This window comes from Larus michahellis, chromosome 10 (genome assembly GCF_964199755.1).
Source record: "Larus michahellis chromosome 10, bLarMic1.1, whole genome shotgun sequence".
Lineage (NCBI taxonomy): Eukaryota > Metazoa > Chordata > Aves > Charadriiformes > Laridae > Larus > Larus michahellis.
The window spans coordinates 4,536,978-4,561,361 of record NC_133905.1 but is presented as its reverse complement, the minus strand read 5'-3'; the positions used below and the strand labels follow the sequence as shown (position 1 = coordinate 4,561,361).

Sequence of the window (24,384 nt, the reverse complement as noted above, 5' to 3'; positions counted from 1 at the left end):
TAGACGAGACCAGAGCGGTTTTCTGGGTGTTCACTACAGCAAAAGGGACGTCTGGTGCTGCTGTCCTTGAACCTCTCAAGGGACAGAGTGAGGTTCAGGGGCTGAAGGTGCATCCAGCCTGTGCAGTGGGAGCCCCCTTCCAGTAGCTTTTCAGGAGCTGGAAGGGGCAACTCAGACAGTCGGTGAGTTTTTCACTATTTGTATCTCCCAGTACTGAAACACCAGAAAATTTGGACCACGGCTATTACAGGAGCTAAGGAAAATAATCACCTCTTTAACCCGACTTCCCTGGGCTCAACAGAAGAACTAAAAACACTGCCAAGTGACAAATCCTCACCCATAGTTGGGCATTCCGTTTAAAAGAAAATACAATAAAACACCCCAGTTGAAACTCAGACACTGACCTGTTGAGTCCTGCTGACTGCTGTCTGTATTTCACACCCGAGGGCAGGGCCGGGGCCATCTGTGATCACATCAGCTATGCAAGGCTGGTCTTCCAGCGTCCGAGGTGAACGTGCTGTTCACATCTGCGGGGTTAGATGAGGTAAGGGGAAACATGCCACGAAGATTTTATAGGAATCCTGCTTGGACTCAGCTGCAAATATGATCGGCTCCAATGCTAAAACACCCTTTTTAGAAGGACAAACACATTTTCAAGGGGGAAGGGGGACATTATGGCATGAGCTGTTGGGTGGTAACGACACCAGCTGCTGGGAAGTCAGGGCTTTGCTGTTGCCTGTTTCCGTGTGTCTGAGAAACTCCCCCAGTCCCACGTGCTGATGGCTCGTACCATCCCCCTTCCCCTGCATCCCCATCATACAGAAAGAAAAGAGCAACCCCAGCCTGTAAGGCAGACGATGGTGGCTGTTGCTTACCTGGGAAGAGAGGTCACCCCAGGAGCGTAGAATGGCAGAGGATTAAGCTCAAGCTCTCAGACTCCCAAATTATTATCCCAAGACTATTTCTAAGGGAATCATCAGATTCCATCTGCATTGGAGAAGCCCCTCTCTCCCTCCCCAAGCCCCACTGGCGACTGGAGAACAACTGAGGCATGACGCACGCGTGAAAATGCGACTGCTCAGCGGCACGTGTGAAATGAGTGTGGCAGTTTTCTGTGGGCGAGCACTGAGCCTGGCTCCCTCCGTCTGCTGCTTTGCTAGGTTAATTGGAAGAACTGAGAAATGAGTATTTCCTAGAGAACGGCAATGGCTCCTTCCCCGCCAGGCGGTGAACTGCCCGTGGAAGGGCCACCCTGCTCCCTGTCTGCACGGTGCCTCGCATCGTGGGGTTCAGACCATGGCTAGAGCTATTTATGGCTATAAAGGCAATATGGATAACCAAGAATAATGGTCAAAAGGTACTAATAACACGGCATGGTAGAAACTCGTTACTACCAAGGCCTGGAACTGCATCTGGCTTGTAGGTGAAGAGGGAGTGCTTTTTGCCTGCAGAAAGATGCTGGGCCTTTGATGCAGTGCACGCTTGATTCCCTCCCTGCTCATTAGCAGTGCTCGTTACTGTCTTCTCAGCAGGTTTCTCCCAAATGCCTTGCTGTTTCCCAGGACCTTGGTGCCACTGAGTGAGATGAACCCCAAGCTTTGGTCGGATGACCATGTTGAATGGAAATTAAACATCAGCTAGTTTCAGCTGGAAACTGAGGAATCCATTGGACTCCTCCCCAAGTCCTAGTTTTCTAGCTACCCGGAAAAGGAGCCTGTCCCAGGGGATATTTTGATTTTGCACCCAGTTATTTAGGTCTGAAGCCTGAGTGCCACGGAAATAGTTTATCCTGGCCTGATGCTGGTGAGACCTCCATCTGCTGGTGGCTTCGCCCCAGTGCACACTGTGTTTGCAACCAGAGCCCCCAAGTTTTACCAAGCCAGCAAGGGCTTGGGCAGATATGTAGGGAATTACACCGATGCGGTACAGGCTTTCTTCAGAGAGCAGCACCTGGGGAGATACTCACAGAGACGACCGTGGGTCATGTCCTCTCTGTTTTCTAAGACGGGCATTAGGCATCACCCTGCCGCCAGCATTTCTATGGGCCCCAGTGTATCCTGATACTCAATGCTTTGTTTTTAAATTTTATAGCATCACTGTAATGTGCCAGCTGAGAGGGACCTTGCAATGCCCCAGCTCATCCCCTACGTGAGCAGATGTATGCGCACCTTGTTCTGAAAGTTTCCCCAAGAAGGACGCCTTATGGTCTCGCCCAGCGATCCCTTCCAGCTCTGCAAACCCTCAAAAATTTTCCTACCACCTTATCCAAACCGTCCTTGTCATAACTGGGACCCACAACATTTTGCCCTGAAAGACGAGCAGGGTGCCCCGTTCTGTCACATTCTTTTGTATTAACTGGGAAAGATCAATTCTGCCAACATCACCAAGCTGCAACGCTTGCTTTCTCAAGCAGTACATTATTTTTCCACCATCTCCTGTAGTCCTTTTCACCTGCAAAATGTGAGTTTTCAAATATTACTTCATCAAAATGCTAGTGTTTATGCCCACTTTACACTGGTATACAACAGCCGCAGTTCAAAGCAGCAACGAATCACGCTGGGGTGGACTTTTCACCATTAGGTGCTGGACTAAATATTTGCAGGCCCAGTATATAAGAGAAACAGGTTGGATAAAAGGTAGAATTTACATTAAATACCTCTGGAGAGGTAACCAAAGAGTTAAAAGTATATGTAATAAAACAAGACGCTTGGTGAATCTTTTAAATCCATGGCCAGATTTTGCCACTTGTTCATACGGAGTAGCACTAATGCCTTGAGCAAATCTCCTTGGTCTCAGGGGGACAGGGCAGGGAATAAGCAGCCGATCCCAAAGACACTCCACACCCTGGGGAATCCCACCGATTTGGTGGGTACGAGAGCATACGTTGCCTGAAGTTACGCAGGTTCATACGCCTTGTCAGAAAAAAAGTAGTAAGCGTTAGGATAGTGCAAATAGCATCTGGTCCTGAGTAGTTAATATAGTTACCTGGCTAATTCCATAGCTTGCTGACCTTTCTGTTCCCAAACAAAATGCTAATGACTTCCCAGAGATCCTTTTGCAATTATCTCCTGATCTCCTGGGAAATCTCCCTAAGAGAACAAGAAACGAAAAACTGGGCTCTCGCTTCTCGTCGTGGAATGCAGGCCTCTGTCAAAATAGATTTTAAGAAATCATTCATTTAACTTTCTTGCTGCCACAGTTTAAAAAAAAAAAAAAACAAAAAAAAGGAGAAAAAAAGGCAGCAGCTGTTTTCTTTTAAAAGCACTAGTGGTGATGGGAGCAAACCAAATTACAGGCTCTGAGGACTAGTCTCTGCCTGCAATGCTTGCATCTACTGGAAAGGTTGTTGGTGTGATGGAAACTCCCATTCAAACATTTTATTCAGTGGTGGCAACTGGGGACCGTGTTTGCCTTTTGTACCAGGCATTTATATTTCATTAGTTTATATACGGTTACCAGCTGGGAGCTTGTTCTCTGCTGATGCCTGATTTAGAGGCCCGCGTGAGGAGGGGATGTGATTTACAGACACACGCTGGAAAGCCAATTGCCCTTGATCTTCGTGCAGCGCTGGGAGCGGCGGTGACTTCCGACAGCAGGAGCAGCAGAGCTGTCAGGCCTCCCGCTAGCAGCACGAGACTCCCGCGGTCGGCGCTGGCTTCGTGCTCTGCTGTTCCTTGCACGTTCGCAGCAGAAAGCCGCGGCCTCCCTCCCTGCTGCCCAAAGCACCCCTCAGCTCCGTCTGCCCCTGCAGTAGCAGCTGCATGCAGGGTTACACAAAGAGAGGGGGACGCTGGAAAATCACTGCACGGCTAACGACCTTTCTGCTCCAGGGAACCCTGTAAAGCCCTGGAGCAAGCTGCTACGGCTGCCATCCTGCCCGTCATGTGTCAGCGCACAGCGGACAACTCAATACCTAGCTTCTCCTGCATCGCAGGGGAACACAATTCAGAGGCGGGAGATGGAGAGAAGCAGTTTTTCTAGTGCGTCACAGAGATCTCCTGCGAGCAAGACTCCGCGCAGAGCAGGGACTCGTATACTCCATGCTCTTTTTTTACAGTCTGGTTATGGCGGCTGGGAAAGAGGACTCTGAGTATTTTAAGCACAAATAGGTCTTGCAAGGAAAACACATTTCGAGTTTCCCTCTGGAGGTGGGAATTTCTCCCTCTCATTCCTTAAGATGTTGCCTCCTCCAAGGAAGGACTGCTTCTGCAACATCATGAGGGCTCTGAAGGGAAGGGTAAAAGCTCCTGAGGCAGAGCCCATAGGGTTTCACCTGGCGCACAAATGCCTAACTCACAGCAGGTACATTGCCAGACTTTTCATAGGGCCCAAACTACCTTCTCTTGCAGGTTCCTTAGGATTAGTGAGCATTGAATATTCACTACTTAGTAAAAATATCCTCTGTCTCATTCTTATCTTGTGGTGTGAATTCCAACAAATAACACCAAATGCTGTTGTGGGGAAGGAGAAATACAAATACTGCTATAGCTATGTACCCAAATCCCTCAGGGCAGGATGGGCTCTCAAAGGCCCAAGCTGGTCGTTTTTTTGAGCAGATGGAAAAGCCTGACTGCAGCCTGGGCCTTGCTGCGTCGCCTCACAGTGCGGCACAACAATATTGACGTCCCTGGGGCATTACGAGCGCTGCCCTGCTGCCTGGGTTTGGGATTAAAAACAAGTCATGGCCGAAGAGAACAGGCCCTTCTCCTGATGGCCAGATCCACGCCGGGACTGGGACATCCCTCGCTGGCGATGTGGTGCTTCTCCTGATAGAAATGACTGGGCTCAGGCTGGTCAATAGAGATGCCACATGAGTGCCAGCGTGTTTCGACTGGGCAGCCTGGTGGCACTAGCGCTGGAGAGCATCCACGGAAACAGCATCCAGGCAGCCTGCCTCTGGGAGCTGCCGTTAGCTTCTAGGAAAGCAGAGCATGCACACAAATCTCTTTGTTTCGCCTATCGTAGCATCACAAACAAGATACCGATGGTCCTGACGCCAAGTAACAGGCAGTGGAGGAGCTGCCAGCTTTTGTTACACTGATAAACATCTTCTAAAGCCAGTAAAAGCCACCGAGCTCCCTTTCACCAGTGCAACGTGGCGATGCCTTCCAGCTGTGCACCAGGAGAAGAGACTCACAGCTGTCCAAAGTTTGTTTTGAAACCCCTCCATGAAACAAACACTCACCGTGCGCACTCTTTACTCCATGGGGTGATAAGAAGAGCTGTTTTCATGCGCATGGATGCAGGGGACACCTATTTTGCAGGCATGCTATCAGGAGCACCGTTCGGAGTGGAGGATGGTGGAGGCTGGTGACAGCCCTCCTCTCCTGTGGGGATTTCCTGTCTTGGTCCCCAGGAAAGCCTTTTCCCAGACAGAAATCCCTTGGTTTTCCCTTGGGCGAAAGCTGAGGGATGGAAGAGGTTTATTTGGTGTAGTGGCCAACTCTCAAATACTTTGCAAAGCATCAAGACCCAGTGAGTTGAGTTCTATTACCTGCTCCCCTGAAGCTCTTCTAGAACAAGAGAAACTAGCCTGCATCTTGGTTTCCTGCCATCTACAACTGGGGCGAACGCAGTGGGGAGTCTCATTACTGGGTAACACCAAACCTTGCAGTAATTTGTCGTGACCGTCCTTGCAGTCTTTGATCTGTTCAGCCTCTGTCTGCGTTCAGGTCCTACTGGACCTCCCCAGCAGTGGCAGGTGAGATGGACACAAGACCTGCCCCATGTGCTGACCTTGCTACCATGGTCCCAGCACGTCAGAACAAAAAATTCTCTCCTGGGAGCCTGGGCAGAGTTTGCATTTAAAAGATTCCCAAAATGGGGAAAAACTGGGGTTTGGAGATGCCATCAGGAGATCTCTCCACGTTTCAGGGCAATTTGAGCACTGTGCTCTTTAAACCGTTTGGCCAAAGCTGGTGATAACTAAGGGGGAGGGAGTGTTTGCCCACACAGGCACGGCGCCTCTGCTGATGTATTTGCAAGCCCAGAATTGTTAGTTTGAAGCCTGTAATGAAAAGGCCAGATCTTTGGCTGCTGTAAGCATTTGCTCAGAGACTGTATTCATTTTTATCCCAGCCGAGGGACCACGTCCAGGAAGTCTATACATGCATTTGATAGAAAGAAATTTGTTAACAACATGCTTTTATACCTTCACAAAAGGTATAAACCAGATTATTCTAAGCTGGGCTTTATTTGCTTGGAAGCGTGGGACTCAATAGCACAGCCAAGCCAGGTATCTTAGGAGCAGTGCAGGCAGCAAAGAAATTTCTTTGAAAAGTCCTGTTTCCTGGACTTCGATCTATTTACGTTGACGTGTTCGTGACCAGAACCCCAGGACCAAATGGTCTGAGGTCTTGTGATCTTATATACCCACGCAGCCAGCAGCCAAGATATAACAAGGCAGAGAGACCCTAGTTTAAGTGCCTCGGCTGGAAAGTCCCCTTTCTTAGCACAGCAGCAGTGAGGACAAGGTTGCGATCTGGGGTGTTTCATTCTCCAGCTCCCTCGGTCCGAGCAAAGGCAAATTTATCCCTGAGAGCGGAGGCGGGGGGTGTACTGCGGCGAGAAGTGCTCCTGGCCAAACGAAACAGCTTCTCAGCCTGGTGGGGCACGGCGTGCTGGAGAGTGCTCTCTTCCCTGCAGCGCTCACTTTGCTGCTATTATGCACACATCCATCTGAATTGGCTCCAAATACAAAGGAAAGAGGGGGGAAAAAAAAAAAAAAAGAACCAAGCCTGTAAATAACGACATAAATTGCCATCAGTGGTCAGAGCAGTGCTATAAAAGACTCCTCGACCACGGAATGACCATGCTGAGAAGGTTCCCTTTCTCCTTAAAACCTTGTGTTATAGGCAGGGACAGAGGGCCTCTGTGTTCTTGTCCCTCTTGCATCAGGGAAGCTTGGGCACGTCTGTCCCTTGTCCCCCCAGCACTCCATATCCTGACAGCATAACCAGACCTTCCAGAAACACTGACATTGCTGAGACGCCCTACAGCAAAGCAGCCTGGCCCTGGAGGAAGAGGAGAAGACAACAAATGGAGCAATGTTTTCAAAGAAACTAATACGACTTAGGTACTGCCCTCACTGGCCACATTTAGATGAGGCTTTAGGTTCCTAAATCCCTTTACCACTGCCGAAACATTCCCTCGTGACTAAAAACAGAGTTTCTTGTTTACTGAAGGGGGTACGATTAAAATAGTCATCGTCACTTAACTACCATTTGTGAGGCTGTACTCTGTGCATACTGCCACAAAGTCAACCCCAGGTTTGTTACTGCAATGTTAAGCACAGACAACTAATTGCACATGCCTAGACGTGACAGGGCTGGCCAAAGCCAATCTAAACAGCTTCTATTTCATGGAAACCCTGGCTAAAAAATCATATAAATATTCTTTGTCAGAAATCGTCCATGACACTCTGTTTTCACTATTCCAGGAAGCCTGAGATACTATTTTTATTTAGACTAAAAATAATAAAGGCTTTTCTCCAATCCTCTGGGTGCCCTAATTGAATTACGTCTGCATTAGTAAACCCCAGCACTGCTAAAATCAGACAACCACCTACCCAGAATATCTAGGAGGCATGGTGTCTGTCTCCTCCAGAAACTCTATCCAGAGGTGTCTTCTGCAAGAAGTTTAGTCCTGGAAAGCTACCAAATCAGCTTAGTATGGAGCAGAGAAAGCACATTCCAAGTCTCCAAGCCACTGCAGGGAAAGCCCAGCCGACTGGCTCCTCTCTTTTACAAAGAAATCTTTCAAACAAGGATTTTGGTCCAGTGTTTGCACAGTCCGTCCTAGCTGGAAGGGGACAGGGCATTGGATTTCCAGCTGGAGCTCTTATTACTACCACCATTAATTCAGGAGAAACTGTCCGGGTAGCCCTGCAGGCTGCAGCCCCAACAGCTCAGATCAAAGGTTTGCAGGTAATGCCTCAGCCTCTTCTTGCAGGTATTAACCATGGAATGATGATTCATGAGTTTCTGCATCGTGTGCTCCCAGAAACTTAAGCCTGTGAGTCCCAGTCTTAGTTTCCTAATGCTTTTTGTCGCAGCCTAGAGAGAATATGCCTGTCCACCCTACCACGGGTGACCCTGGAGGACGTATCAGCACGACCTGCAGGGTAACCTCCCGTTCAAGCCCGGAGAGTCTCCCTGGCTGAGTTACTGATGCTCTGCACTGCCCAGGGCATGGCCAGGCTTATCTCAGAGCTCTTGGCTTGTAATGTTAGCACTGCTGAAAATGTTAAAGAACAGCCTGACTGCTACCAAATCCATACATTGACGGCAGATAGCTCCTGTCCTTTTTCAGCGGTTGCTGTATTTCCAGCTGGTTGCAATGAGACGGGTTCTACCCTTTTCAGCGTAGCTAAAATAATCCACAGAAAGACCCAGGAGCCTGAACTTCTCTGAAGTTTGCTTTCAGTGAGGGGGGGGAGAAGAAAAAGCTAATTCTTTTCTACAGATGTTCTCACAAATACTGTGATTTCAGGAAAGCCAGAGAGAATTCAAATGCCCCTCTCAGCTGAGGAAGAAAGCACATTCATATGCCTTCCCCAAGCCTTCTTTCCAACTAACAGTGCAGCCAGTGTCATTGAAAAAAAAAAATAGGAAAAAAATGAAGCAAATAGTAGGGTGGTTTTTTTTTTTTTTTTTGGCTGTTATTTCTGTGGTTAAAGCTACAGCTAAAAGCAGCGGTAGCAGGTTACGTCAGAAACTGAATATGCTACTGTGCGGAGGTTCAATTCAGTGAACTGGGCAGCCTTATAAAGAAATTGGTTTTCAAACTTCAGAAATGAATTTAAACAAAGCATGATTATCTCTTCCAACGGAGGCACGTTTCAGAAAACGCCAGCCGTACACAGTACAAGATCGCTCAGGCATATGTTGCAATGTTTAAAAACCTGAAGCAATGAGAACTGCACTGAAGCTTGCTCTGTTTTACTCTCAGTTGGCATCCTGGAGCTAATGGAGTGGAGGAGCTCGAACAAAGTGCTTCAGTCAGGCTCTCTGCGGCTCATGCCCTGAAATGCCCCTGCCCAACAGTTCGGTACTGCAGTCCTCCAGCCCTTCGGGGGGTCCTCCCAAACAGGAGATGGGGGAGCAAAGCCACCCCCCAACCTCCTGGTTTTGCCAAAGCAAGGCTAGGAATACCTAATAACTGATGAGGAAAGAAAAACCCGCTGCTCGAATTTTGCAGGGGTGGCAGAGAAGGACATGCTCCTAATGAAACATCAATCAGTAGAGTCCTGCAACGTGGCCCTCATCCAAGCTCGCACGGTGCGTGCGGGCTGGGGCTCCTCGGTCAGAGCTCCCCTTTGCACCACGAAGCTGGTGAGATCCAGTGGCTGCTGCTGAGCATCAGCCCTGTGCTGAAGGGGGGTCAAATCCCGCTGGGCTGAAAGCACCAGGCTTGTGGCGCTTTTTAGTGGTGTCCACAGGCCACGTGGAAAAGCTTCGTGCTGCCCAGCAGAGCAGCTGTAACTGAGCAGTAAGATAATCAGCGAGAGGGAACCGTGATTATACATTATCTAGAAATATGGCTGGCCCAGCATATAAACTCTGGCTCCGTGCAAGGAAAAGATTAGGAATTGGGGAAAAAATGTAATAAAGCTGTGTTATTCTGACAGTTAATTCTCATCCGCGCTGCGGTGCAGTATCTATGGCTTTACTGTCCTCTCCTATTCTGCTCTCTTAGCTTTATTTCCTCTGGTAGTTGGTTTGTAGCCAACCAAACTATTCCTGCAGAGCCCAACAGGGGTTCGTGGTGCTAAAGCAGCCAGCCATGCAGCCAAGGCTGACGCTGGCTTTGCAGGACCTCCTCTCGAGATTTCCAAAGCGGGCAAGTCTCCATGGATCTCGTGAGCCACTGTTTGACTGCACAGGAATTTATAGTTATGTGACCATTACAGCTTTAGCCGAAGAAGGGATATATTTTACCGGTTAACATTTTCCAATGAAATCTTAATTGAACTGTGCAGAAGCCAAGGAAAGAAAACCATTCTCAGCTGAAGTCTCTGAAATGCGTTCTGCAATCGGTCAGGTCAAGTGCACACTGGCCTAATCCTAAATCCCACTGTTTTGCGACCAGGGCTAGGAATGGCAATGAATGACACGAAGCAAAATCTCCTGGGTTTGAATGCAGCGTCTCAAATACCTGTCCTGAGCTCAAAGAAGTCTGATCTGCGACTGCGCGTTGACATTGGTGAACGTGACAGCGAAACTGAAAAAATTACCATGAGAAGATTATCAAGGAAAAGGTATCAATCAATGGCGACATGAAACCACTTCATGTGCTTCCTTAATGTGTTAAATAATGGCTGAATAAAGTAAGAATACATAACAGCTGAGTGAAATATTAGACTGTACAGAAACACATGGCAGTGCTAAAAGCATCAGCTTTTCCTGCCCAGAGAAGCGGTACAGGCTTAGCCAACAAAACTTTCCATCCACTCCAGCTTTTGAAACAATTAATCTCATGGAAACCAGAGCGGGAAATCCTGCTGGGGAACCAAATGCTTTAAAAACAGCACTTTGGTGAAAGATCCAACAGCAGGGAAAGCAAATGCACCTGACTTTCTGGGCTGCACTCAGAGAAAGCCCCCTCTAGCTGCAGTGACAGATGTGAATACCTCTGTTCTGCTGTATCAAGCCTTTCTTGCCAACTTTAAATCACATTAAGTGCAAAATAGGGGGGAAACCTTTCCTAGCCTAGCCTCAGAGATCTGTTTTTCTCAAAAAAAGCCCTTGCACGCGCCTGCCCTCAAGAGCATTGGCTGCAAAATTAATCTTCAACCTGGAGAAACCTGAAGAAACCCACTTAGTGTGAGCGTTTCCCAGGAGATCGGTGTCCAAACCCTCTCCAGATGCAGAAGGTGCCATTCCTGGCAGTACAGGACTCGGTACCGAATCAGCATCTGAATTACCCCAGTTCCCAGGACCCCTTCACACAGCTGGGTAGAGGCAGGTGGCAGAGCAGCACTCGGAGACAAGAATGAACCTGGCAGCCGGGGAAGATACTGAGAAAGTGGGAAAGGCAATGTCATCTCCCAGTTTGGGTGGCTGACTCCGCAGGGGTTGTAACAACCGGGAAATGTTCAAAATGGGATTGTCCAGGCTCATACGATCAACTAAAATCAGCCCATTTGCCAACTTCAGGGAGGGCAAAAAGGTACGTCTGAGCGCACGAGATGCTCTCGTATCATTATCCTCCAGTTCAGGAGCCAAGGACAGATTTGCCAAGATTCAGCCCTGCCACACGAAGGGGACGGGGGAACGAGACCCCACATGGATTTGGTAAAGAGGGGGAGAGAGGGGACAGCAGCGAGCTACTTGGCTCGGATGGTGGCAGAGAGGACCAGGGAAAGCAAGTTATCCAGGAGACGAACTGTAAAAGAAGACAACAAAACGTGCCGTGATTTTACCATTTGTTTCATCCTGGCTCTCAGGACTGCCCTGCCTGACACCAGAAAGCACATCCAAGACGTGACAAGTTTCAAGTCCAACGCATGTGGGTGGTAGAATTTCTTTTACAAAAAGGAGAAAAAACCTCCACCGTAACCCACTAAGCAGTAAGGACAACATTCAATAACGCTTCTCCTTAATCTTGGTCACAGAACAGCTGAAACGTTTTTGCTGAAATTTAAAGCAAATTAATCAGCATGAAGCAGACGCTCTCTGGTTGGGAAGTTTCAACCCAAATAGTTGCAGTTCGGCAAAACTATAAGCAGCTGAAATGAATTATCGTAGCTGGAAGTGCTAGTCTATTTTAACAATAGGTGGTGTACCTGCATCACTTACCATGTGCACAAAATCCAGTATTGCGACGCCAAAGACAGAAATGAAGGCTGATACTGTTAAGCACTAACACCTAAAGCATTGTAAGGAAGTCAGGGAAAGCAGGTTTTTTTCCTTGGAGTGGAGAGGTGGTAATTTCACCCTCTCTTGCAGAGACTTTGACGAATTTAAATTTTCACAGGTAAAAAAAAAAAAGCCCTCCAGGTGGCTTCTAATCCATGCAGTTAACTGAGCCTATGTATTCTGGGACCCCCTCAGATAGACGGCATCTCATTTTCCAGCCCTTTTTGAAAAGCCTAATAGAGATGAAATGAGCAGCATTTTTATTACCCGTTCCAACACGGAGGCCGGGAGTGGAAACATCAGGGGACACCGCTGGGTCGGTAGGCAGGTGCTGTGGCTTCTCTGCGTTAGAAGCTGGAGGACGAAGGCGTGGGTATAGTTTGCATGAAGATGTGGGCAGAGCTGTGCAGGGGACCGAGGTTAGAGGAGGAGATGATGGAAAGCAGCGGTGCGCAGGAGGAGCACGCAGCGGGTGCGCCAGCCTACAAGCTGGATTGACAGTTGCGTAAAAAGAGATTAGTGTAATGACAGCATCCCGGGTTTTGAATTTTAATTCTTCAGCCAGATTCTAGGGGAATATTACAGCTATTACCTAAGCAAGGCGGAGGTGAGTTGTCAAAGTAACTTCAGTCACGAAGAACCCTGAAGACTCGCTGGGATGGACGTTTGCAGGGCGATACCCTTCGGGATCAGACTTGTATTCAAGCACAGCAAAAAGAGGTGCCAAAGAGAGTCCTCCCAGGCATCCAAAGCCAGCACAGGCAGGAGGAGAGCCCACTGGCCCAGGGGTGTCAGTAGCTTCCCCCCCACACTTCTGCTTTGGAAAGGGGGTACTCAGTGCTTCATGGCAAGCTCCAAAAGGGTTTTAGCGATGCCACTATACAAATACTTGATTCAGAAGAGGGCTTGTTGCCAGACAAGTTAATGCCATAGGGAATACGACACATTTATGGCTCTTTATGGCAAAAAGTATGCAGCCAAGCATACAATGAATCTTGAAAGCTTTGTAGGAGCCCCATAAATGCTCCTGTGTGCTGATGAGGTGAGAACGTGGAGCTCTGTGCCCTAACAGTGGCCACAGGTTCCTTTCCATTTAACTCACTCTTTAACAAATTACACATTCACTACCATTTTAAACCCTCTGTTGCACGTTTGGCTCTTGTAACATGGACTTCTAATCCACTCTATCCTCTTCCAAACATGAAATCCGTAACTCCACAACAACAGAGACAGACAAAGTAGAAAGCAAACAGAGACATTACTAGAAAGGCACGAGACCAACTTTTCTCCGGGAGGCATGTTCGCACTAATCCTTGGATCAAGGTGAAGCGACTTGCCCGTGATGGGAGAATGAGTCAGTGGCAGAGCAAAACAGAGGATTGAGGTAACTTGATTCCCAGCAGTTTACTCCAAAAAGTTATTCTGTGCTCCCTCCTAATCCCCACGTAGAGAACCTTCTCTGTGGGATTATTATTACCAGGTTTATTATCAAACCAGTCTCCCGCCCCCACCTCCCTGGAAGGTCAGTGGTGCAGCAGGGCCGTGTGCTCAGTGCTGGAGGTCAGTCTCCGAGGATGGGCAGATACCACCTTTTGGAGGGTGTCGGTAGGTGATCCCTGCCTGTCCTGCACCCTGTCAGGGCAGCAGCGGTCACACGCTGCAGGAAGACAAATGCTTTCAAACACATGCTCCAAAAAGCGCCCCATATCGTGACAGAGGATCCCTCCCAAATGAAACCCACGGGGAGCTTGCACGCTGCCATCAAAAGCAGCCTGCTCTTGGCTTGTACTGAGCACCCATCCCGTGTGAGTGTCATAGACCTGGGGGGCGGTTTCTGGCTGTTTACTGACCTGCGGAATTGCCTGGAAAGGGTGAGGCGTCCTCCTGCAGCGCAGTGTGTGGATGGGAAGGGATGCGGGACTGCCGGGAGCAGCCAGGCAAGCTGCAGTCGCTGCCTCCAGGACGCTTTTAGAAGACAACAGGCTTCGCTCTGAAGGAAAAGGAGAGAAAGAGAGTCGCAGAGAAGTCAGGCATCTGGCTGAACCCACGCAGGTACCCACACAGGCATGCGAGCGTAACAATGATCTCCGTGTCTCTGAGGTGAACGGAAAACGTTCACCCTTCTACTAAATTCTCTTTATTTGCAGGTTTATTTTATTTATTGAGGGTCTCTCGCAGTTCAGGAGCGCACAGAAGAGTTAATTTAATTTACTGTGAAGTGCCACAGTGTGGTATGGAGTGTTTCATAGGCAGGCAGTATTAAAAGGTTTCACTGAATTGGAAAGCTGAGTTACTTTTGATTACTTTCAAAGGGGACAGAAAACAGAAGAATGGGAGGAAAATAATTTTCCGTAGGTGGAAGGAGATGGAAGTTAATGATCTCTCACGGTTAACTTACTGCCTCTTATGCTTTCTGGTTGTTAATGTTAAACCAGTGAGACTCCTGCCAACTTATCTCCTGCAAGATACCTTTAACTACTAATACAATATTTTTTTTTTTTGTTCCGTTCAAGTTCTTTTACTTACGCATTTCAGAGTGTAAGGTCACTTTAAGTTCACTTCCAGGGTAAAGGGTAAACTTGTCACTTTGCTTCAACTTGCCCCAGGAAATATTATATTATGAGCGGAGCAAAACGTGAGCATGGGTACGTCGCCTGGGTTTTTATCATTTTTGCAAGTTCTCCCTTGTGCACACGTGCAATTCAATCCAAACAAGCTCTCCCAGTGGGTTTGTTCTCTATCGCAGCACACAGGCCAGCCTGCTTGGATGTGCATTGGGACACTCGAAATGAAGCGTTGCTGAGACGCTGGCTGAATCTCGGGAAAATGAGGCATTCTCCCTGGGGAGCACACCTTCACCACGAGAGCGGGAGCATTTTGCAGAGATGCACCCAGCTTTATCCCCGCGCTGGGAACGCTCTAACCCCAAAAAGCCGCACTTTCCCGAGGATGCCCACCGCAGCGGGAGACCAGGTCCGGTGCGGATCAAGCCCAGGCTATCATATCAGGGTACTCACGTCCAAACCTGCTCAGGACATTGCTGACTGACAGAGGGAATGATGCCATTTCTAATACAAAGACAACCTCTATCTGCGGAGAGGTTATGCTGCTCTTTAAAGAGCAGCCAAGAGCAGGGTGTGCTCTCCGATCCCCCCGGCCGCCCACGGACAGCGGGAGCCTCTCCCGCCGAGCGCCTGTGTGCATCCGGAGGGACCGAGCCCCCGGCAGCTGTACCGATGCCGCGCTCAGCTGCCAAGTCTGCTCAGACCCACAGAGGCGCCCCGTGCTCCCGAAAGCGTCCCCTGCGCCTGCCCGTAGTTTTGTCTAAATTCACCCTTGAACCTTGCGACTTCCCCCGCCTCGCCACCCCTCCAAAACGCAGCGCGGATAAACCCCCTCTTCATTTCATTTAAGGGAAGGAATACGTGTAAAAGCCCTAATACAGAAGAGCACACTGCCCTCTTTGTGCATGGGGAGCATCAACTGGAAAGAAGCCAAGCACTTACTTAGTCCTGGAAGGAAAAAACAGCAAACTGGTTACCCTGAAGAATTACCAAGGCTGAACGAGATTAAAAAAACCCAACCCAACATCCAAAGAGGCATAAGACAGTTACAGCAAAGCAGCCACCCTTGGGAGCAGGAGGGTTTAACCCCCAGCGGGTGCCACTCTGCCGGCAGCCTCTCCCAGCCGCCCGCTCGTCAGTGCCGTGGCTATAACGAGTTCCCCTAAATGTCCTGTGTAACGCAGGCTGGCCGGTTAATCGCACCAAGCCGAGAGGAACTGCATCAGAAGATGTATGGCTGAAATCAGTCAGAAGTAAATTGTCAGTGGGGGGGACGTTTCTCTGGAGGTCATTAATTTGTTGATTACAAAGCCTGCTGACTGCCAGCCACATCGGGCGGGCTGGCCTGGCTCTTGCAAAGCACTTTCTGTTGGCTTTTGACCCGACTGAACATTTACACAATCTAAATATTTCTAGTATTTATTTCACAATGCTCTTTTGACTCTTAGGAAGCGTGCGCCATCCTTGTTTTGGTTGTCTCCTCCCCGCTGACGTTGCAGAGAAGGCGATGGCTCCCTGGTGGAGACCAATTTGGCGTGCGCATCATAGGATCATAGATCCTCCGTCTCAGCTCCAGCAATCCTTACAAGCAGGCCCTGGTTTTCTCAAGTATATCCGTTACTCAAGCTGACCTTACACTTTCTGCTGGCATGTTGGGTTTTGGCTGTTTTCCCCCCTCTCTGGGCTTGTTACAAGGAGCTCAGTGACAGAGCAGGCTATCGCACAGCCTTCGGGCTGCGATTGACCATGTAAGATCACAAGACCTTTTTGTTATAACCCCTATAAAGCGGGGGAAAGGCATGGCTTTGAAGTAAAGAAGGTTGTTGACTTTTTTTTTTTTTTCTCTTGAGAACATCAAATCTTCTGGATCGGACGGGCCTTGCCCAGGGCATTGTTCCTAGAAAAAGGATTGTTTTAGCTGTAACCTCAAACTGCACCCTGAGCAGGAACGGGCCGTGGGGGCAGAGGCATATAAATTCCTCCGGCTGAGTCTTTTGCTGGCCAGATGCGAGCCGGCTCCAGGCCAGAAGCCGTCGGGTGTGAGCGTGGCTGCGGGTCGGAGCACAGACGCAGGGGCGGGAGTCGACTCCCCCTCGCCATCCCAGGCTCTCTCGGCATGGGAGGGTGCCAACATCTGGACGGGGCACATCTGCTCAGCCCAACCCGCGTGCTCACGCAGACCAACCCCTCTCTAGCCCGCTCTGAGACTGGCACAAGGGTGATGCCTGCCTCCGGACTCAACATTATGCATTTTCATACCTTTTTTTTTCGTTTTCCTTCAATTGAAATGAGCAATCTGTTCTAGTTGAAGATGTCCCTGCTGACTGCAGGGGGGGTTGGAGTAGATGACCTTTAAAGGTCCCTTCCAACCCAACACAAGATTCCATGAAATGCACATCTCTTGCAATTTTACTCAGAAACATTTGGCTACCAAGCGCCTTGTGGTTTCTAGTGAATTATTTGCAACACCATCCATTCAGGGGAAATGCCGAAAAATAAACCAGCAGAAACTGCAGGGTCACGTGCAGCGTCCGCCACGTGATGCCAGCGGCGGAGGCGGCGGCTCACTCCTTTGTCGCCGTGCCTCCATGCCAGGGATCTAACAAGGCAGCTGAGAAACTCCAAATGCTGCGTGAAGCAGGGTTTCATTAAAATAAAATATACCAAGCGCATTGCGTGTATTGATTTGTAATTCTCGCCAGCGGTTGTTTTCATAAAGTAATTGCAGATGCTCGCTCTTGTTGCTTGCAAAGAGAGCATCAAATCTGAGTCTCCCTTGCTGAACAGCCCCTGCATCAAAGACCTCGTGAGAGGTTTGGACACTTTAGAAGGATCAGCAATTAGCCGTGGTGCTGGCTTTGCATTTACTTTCCTTGCATATTCATGCCAGCAATATTTTAGCATGCCTCTAACAGGAGGAAGCAAAGACTGACAGTGGGGGAGACAGCTGAAGTGAAGCAGATGTCTTTTAAATTCAGAACACATACAGCACAGAAACACGGAGTGATCGAACACAAACTAGAAACGAAACCAGAAAAAAAAAAAAAAAAGATTTTATACTTAAAACGGAGCGCTGCAGAAAGAACAAAGAGACTAAGTGGTGCAAAACAAACTTATTTTAAAAAACCTCTTCACTCTGAACACCCTAGTGCATTGCCAAGTAGCACAGGTAGAGGAATTTCAATAAATTTAGTTTTAAGTCGACCGTGTCCCTTTAATTATTACTTTTTTGGCACAGCACGTAGGACACCTCCAGGCCAAAACACAAGCGATGTTGAAAGTACAACTGTTCCTTCCCTTTGGGAATGAAAGTTTTCTGACTGTTATATAAACATATTTGGATATATTTTTTAGAGAGTCATCCCTTTAGCAATTATACTATTAACAGTGAGTCAGAGAACGTTTTGCTGACGTTTTTAAACAAGTAACTTGAGGTCGGAACCTACTAAACTTCACCAACAAGCAGACCTGATGTGAAACAGCCTTGTTCTCTCCGGTGGGATCGCTCTAACGAGCGAGGGTTTGCAGCATGTGATCTTAGATCGTGAACTATATAGAGCCGCTTCGTTTTAATTGCAAGGCACTGGGCACATCCAGGCAAGAGCCAAACAGAAGGATGAAAGAGCAACTCTAGAGAAACAGCAGATAATTATAAAACGAAAAAGAACCAAGGGTGGAGGGTTTCTCTTTTTCCTGGGTAATCTGGGAAACTTATTCAACCAGTGGTCATCAGAAAAGTGCCGTGACACGCAGGCAGTAAAAAAAAAAAAAAAAAAAAAGCTCAAACCCAGGCTTTCACAATAATCACAGACCTGAAGACAGACGTGCAGCTTCTCCTGGAACAGCTCTCTTCTAAAAGCAGACCTGAAACGTAACCCACGCGCCGGAGGCTATCTTTGGTACAGGAGCCCTTCTGGATAAACCGAACGCGACGAGTTTCTTGGCAGTGGAGCGGAGTTACTCGTAACTCTGATTTGGCTTTTGCACAAGGCAGATGAGGCCGCGGAAGGAGGCAGGCAGGCAGGCTGGTGAAACTCAGCTGCTTCCTCTTGCTGCAACGCAGCATTTTATGAAATTTTGATCCATATGGATTACAACTGCCTCCTCTCCCACGCTTTAATTTCACTTGGGTTTTGGAGAAAGCTAAAAAAAATGGAAATAAACCTCAGATTAAAACACAGCTTCTGTTTTGTGCGTGTGCCCATTGGCTGAAATCACAGAAAATGGTCGGGTTTACCCGGGTTCGATAGCATCCCAAAATATCAGCTTGATTTTTTTCTCCAAATGCTTGTGAATTCCCTGGCCGCTTGCACGGCCGTGGCCTTGGCTGCTGGCTGCGTGGCAGAACCACACAGGTTTTACACTGTTTTCCTTTGTGCCTGGGTACGTTTCTACTAAAGCTGTTTCCCTGCCAAAACCACAAAGGATGAGGCAAAGAGGAAAAAAGCTCCCAAGGCTGTCAGTGAAACCGTTCTTGAGTAAGGTGACATAAGCCTCGCCTACAGGAGATTAAGCTTAATCTCTGAAAAGGACAGCAGAAAGGCTGGTAGACTTCAAAATGAGCTACAACAGCTGTGTTTGGGTTGGCCGACAACCGCGCTCCGCTTTGGCTGCGGCTGGCTCGCCTCATGTGAACAAGGCAGATTGTTAAAATACAGCGTTCGGCGATCCCATGCTTGGAGCACTTGACAGAGCAGCCTTCTCCTTTGTGTTTCGCTGCGTTGGCTGGGTGTAGTAACAAAGCAAAGCGGGGCAGTAATGCGATGTGCCCGTGACAACAGAGTCAACGGTAATTGTGCAGTGCTGTCCCCAGTTCAAAGATAAAGACACCCATTTACTGGCTTAAAGCGCGTCTTTTTGTTTCAAAAATACCTTTTGGGTAGGGAAATGCATGCCCTCCTGTCTGTCTCGCTTAACTGCTGGGCTTAATTGGCCTTATTTTAGAGCATAATAGATAAATCAGCAATACACGGCAGAAGTCAGAATAAATCAAGCTAAAAAGCCTTTCCTAACTTACTAGTCACCACAGAAGCAGAGAAACTGCCAATTTTCCACAGTAATAAGCTATGCTACCAACCTGAAGAGTAGCTTAAAATAATTAACAGTACCAAAAAAGAAAGGGTGTGTTTACGAGTGTGTCTGCGGAGCCGCTCCACCCAGTACAAAGGGAAAAAATTAACTGGGTGGACCTGCATTCCCGTGGCAGCTCAGAACGACTGCGCTCTCTATTTCTGTGCCTGGAGATATGAATTTCTTGCACATGATCACAGCTGATGAGGAAAAAGAAGAGCCCGAAAAGCAAAGCAAGCCAAACCAAAGCACTCAAGAAAAATAATGGAAATAATTTGTACGACAAGATAAAGGGCAACTCACTGTGTGTTTTCGGGAGTGCTGGTTTTCATCTTTGCGGTAATTATATCGCTTATTAGGCGCTGTTTCCTGAATGATATTTAGAGCTACTGTGGGAGGATGTCATAACATCCATGTTTATTAGATAACTTTGGGGACCTTGCCGTGGGAGACTCTAAGAGGAAAGAAGGAGAGAGAGAAATGGTCTAAGAAGGACCAAGTGCTCTGTTTGAATACAAAGGACACAACACACTTAACGGAGACAGGGGAAATAAGCAGGCAGTGCCCTTTTCCCCTGCAGACGTAGGATGTCTGGTATTCAGATCTAACCTGGTATCTAGGACATAAAATCATCCTGACAAGAATCAGGAAAAAAGGGATGCAAGCTCCCCAGTTCCTGCTGGGAAGGAAGGAGTTCAAAGGAGAGATGCAGGTGCTGAAAGGCCGGGAGATCTGGAACCGGAGAAGACTGGGAGGAACGCTGGGGGGACCGAAAGGCTTGTGCCACACACGAGAAAAGCACGCGGTGCTGTTAAGCTGTACTTCTTACGGAGGAATTGCTCAAAATGAGTTTTCTTCCTGTTGAAGGGTTTCAGGATGGCTCTGCTCTGGGGCCCGGACATTTGAGGCTGATCAATAACCCTGCTGTTGACAGCAGCTCGGGAACCACAGAGCTCTGTGCCACCAGTTTGGTGCAGGGACCTGAGGTTAAGGTCAGATAAAAAAATGGGCTGGGCTCTGGCGCAGGTTCAGACAATGATTTGTACCTTATTAGAGCTTTGTTTGTCCAGGTCTGGTCACCATCGCTTCTTTGTTGATAAGTTTGTTTCCTCGGGAGAGTCTGAGGAGGAAAGTCAGCACCATTCCACCATTTACTCCACCTTCGTGACCAAGGTACTGAATTAATACTTAAAAAAAAAGAAAAGAAAAGAAAATTGAACTGTAGTTTTTGTTTGGAAAAATAAAAAAACCCCAACATTATATCAGTTGCACAAAGAGAAACATTCAAAGTATTCAATTTTGATTTCTGGAGTCAAATCAACTTGATTTCCTCTCCCTGTGTAGGATGTTCCTTTGGTATTTGATATCTTTTCTCTATTTTGAAATGCCAGTTTTGTTATTCTTGTTAGTGAAAAAGATGTTAAGAATCCTCCCAGAGTGTGCTCATGAATAAATGTTAAATTCATTCATTTCCTAAAATCTGTCGTCTTGGCTGCACAATGTTACTTGAGGCAACACTACTGCAAGTTTGTTGTGGGGCCCGCTCCAGGTCTCCGTTCAACCTGCATCTCTGCGCAGAGCTAAAGGCATCGCCGCTGTCGGCTTTGCCAGCGGATCTCAAACAGGCAACGCCAGCCACGGATCACTTGGCAGAAGCAGAATCTCCTTGGCGGGCCTCGAGGAGGAGGAGTAGGAATTAAATCCAAACGCTCAACAGTGCATAAAGAACGGAGGTGCCAATTTGAGAGTGGGCTCATCTGATCCCAAGAGCTTGGGTGTTTCCATCTCTTGCTCCACTGTGCTCTGCGTTTCTCGCCAATGTTGCGTGCAGAAGCCTACTGCTGTCTCATTCAAGCAGAGCACACTTGGCGAGAAGAGTACAGGCTTCACGCGTCCTTGTCCCTTGGAAGTTGGTTCCGTAGGTCAGCGAGCGGGAATGGGGGGCACCACACATCAGAGCACTTGGGATGCTCGCGAGGATAAACGCTGCACACAACTGTGTCTTTAATGTGCAATTGTTCTTCATAGCCGTGTCTGGTTTATGGAGCTGGGAAGCTTTTTCCTTATTTAAAAAGTAAGCTTTATGGATCAGCAACAAAATGGTAAGGTGTGTAATGCTTTTATTTACAGCAATGATGGAGCAGAGAAAGGAAAACTTGGTTTTTAGCTCTTCAGAGTTTGGAGTGACTGCAGTTAGAAATATCACCTTCTGACTTGTAGAAAGAGCACATTTGATCTGGGAATCGCTCAGGCGAGAAAAATCAATATGGACTGCTATAATTTGTTATTTACACAGAGTCGTTCTACTCTTGACTGCTAAAGGCTTTACACCTTTTAGTAATAGACATTTTTCAAATAGATTGCACCGAAGACTCTAAATTCCACCCGGTTCCTCTCCTCCTCTTGGTTGCTGGTTAAAGTTTTAGGTTCAAGTAGGCAGTAAAGCAGCCAAGAGAAAGAGGCAGAACTCTGCCAGGAAGATGCCAAACGGTGGCACGGGTGACATGAACTCCTAGTTGGGAAAAGGTTTATGCTCCACATGAGAGGTCTGTGAATAGCTGTCAAGCTCTTCTGTCGAGGTGGGCTTTTTCATGGCAGCACCATGTCCTGTCCCAAAGAGCCACGCTGGGCAGAGCAAGAGAAAATTGCATCAAGCTCTGCTCCTCAGCAGCATTTTAAAGCTGAAGACAACCGGGCAACCAACCAGCTTTGCTCATCTGGAGAGAAGAAACTGCTCTTTGCTTTTTGAATGCCGGGTTTGTTCTGCACTGCTGCTGAGCTCGTGGATTTTTGTTTGGTTTTTTGTTGCCTTTTTGGTTGTTTTGGTTTTGTTTTTGTTTTTTAAACTTTGTCATCTGGGGAAATCCCTGTCTAGAGTAAAACAAATTCATTTTATAAGATGAATGCAAATGAAAGCAGTCATCTAAGCTGTCTGTCTTAATGCGGAATTTGATTATTTCCTTTTCTTCCACCTCCATCTGCTGTCTGCTTACAGCCACTCAGGTTTACTATTTTCAATGTCGCTGATTAACATTTTCTGCTGGAGTAATGCCTTCTGTCTTATCGCCACATTGTCTTCCCCATCTGATCTGTAGAACAAGGGTGGCATCCCAGTAGTGCAGCTGTGTGGTCTCTAGCCCTGTCGCTGCAGCACAGAGTTGTGCCTTTCTGAAACTGCAAGTGTCATTTGATCTGAGATCTTTCAGTTTCGAGACGGAGAACTGCACATGCAGATCTGAAGTCTCTCGGAGCAATACTTCCGTAATAAAAATGAGACTGGTGGTGACAGTTTCCATTATGGTAAAGCAGATGAGTTCTTATAACTCCTTTCCTCAAAATTAAACTCTTCTGCTTGGCCCAGAAAGATAATTCCTCTGTTGGAAATGTAGATCTGATATTTTGTTACTCAATTAAATTTCTCTGCCTTCTTAGACAGGCTGCGATCGTTACTCGGTTTCCTAAATGTGGCACTATGAGGGACCGAGGGACTTGTTCACTGCTCTTCTCCCTGAGGCCGAATTCGGGATCTGCAAAAATCAACCTCGAAGAGTGTCTCATGGTGCAGCTCCCTCGTATTTTCTGTGCCACCTCCCCTGCAAATACAGTTCCTTCATTAAAATAAGCCTATTAACCTCCATCAGTTCACTGTCACTTCCAGGACCTTGAGAGGTCAGTGTCCTCTTCGGTAACAGCATTCCGGTTTGTTTTCAGCTGGTTTCTCCCATGCTCCCAAGAGTGACCCCAACCAGCAGAACATGGGAACATACACATGCCCATTACTCGAAAAAGTCCACAATGTTTCATTTTAGGACAATCAGCCTTGACAGCATCCTTTTAAGAAGAGTGAGACCTTACCATGGTGGATGGGTAGAAGTCTCTGGACTCTGACTTAAAGATCTTTCTGATCCAGTTCCTTCACGACCTGCTCCAGAGTACATTTCCTTAGGGAGATCTCCCACAGCCAGGAGGTGATTCGATACGTAGCAACCTTACGGAGCACCATCTGACCTCACCGTGCCCAACATTTAAGCGGCGTAGAACAATTAAGTGTGTCAGGGATGCCAAAGCTTGAAGTAGTGCAGAGTTACAGGGGAGACATCTGAGACTGGAGGTACAGCAGGGACAAGGGATTAGTTACAAAATCAAGATGGAAAGGAGTGATTTGGAAACTTTACCCCTTCCCGTAACTACTGATTCAGTGAAGCGTATTTTTTTTTTCTGCACTGCAGTCATAGCCAGCAGCAGATACAGAATAAGGATTGAAATATTTTGAAGTGCTGTCACAGTGCGAATGATTTTCTTTAGAGCATAAAATCAGACTGCAAAGTTATTTTCTGTCTGCAGCGACACAAGAAGAATATGAATGTGATCATATCTGGCCCTGGGCATACAGGAGAGCAGAACTGGCCTTAACCAGATTCTCTCTCTTTTTGTATTCAGGGTCCTTCTAAGAAATATAAAATCCAAAAGAAATTTTGAATCTGGCTAGATGTCTCATAAGAGGAACAGGATTTCTGCATAGCTGAAACAGCATGACTTTGATTATTTGAAAACGCATGATTTAATCATTTCATTATGCATACCTTTTCTCAGCAGGCGCCACAGCCTAGAACAGACAGAGACAAGCATTAGATAAAACAACATGCTTTCCAGCTAAAGAGATTGGAATCAAAGGGTTCAATCTTGCAAGGCACTGATATCCTCAGCGCCTTTAGACTCGGCCGCAAACAGCAGGTGTGCGGCACGCTGCCGAATCCAGTCCTTAGCAGAGCCCTCCGCTCAGAAGTGACGTCCTGCGGGATGACTTTGCCTTCTCCCTTCCACAGTGCACATCTGCCCGCGTCCCGCCTCCCTCCCCCTCTTCTTCCTCACACCCATCAGGGTCCTGACAT

The 24,384-nt window shown here is 47.8% G+C and overlaps 1 protein-coding gene across 1 annotated transcript in view; it reads right to left on the bottom strand.

Moving 5' to 3' along the window:
- Positions 1-13,856, bottom strand: part of CHST13 (carbohydrate sulfotransferase 13) — a 50,971-nt gene extending 37,115 nt beyond the window's left edge. Inside the window, exons 1-2 of the mRNA XM_074603080.1 lie at positions 13,709-13,856; positions 405-527 (exon numbers count right to left, since the gene is read on the bottom strand). The gene's annotated coding sequence lies outside the window, so the exon portion shown is untranslated. The remainder of the gene's footprint in view (positions 1-404; positions 528-13,708) is intronic.
- Between the last annotated feature and the right edge of the window lie 10,528 nt (positions 13,857-24,384).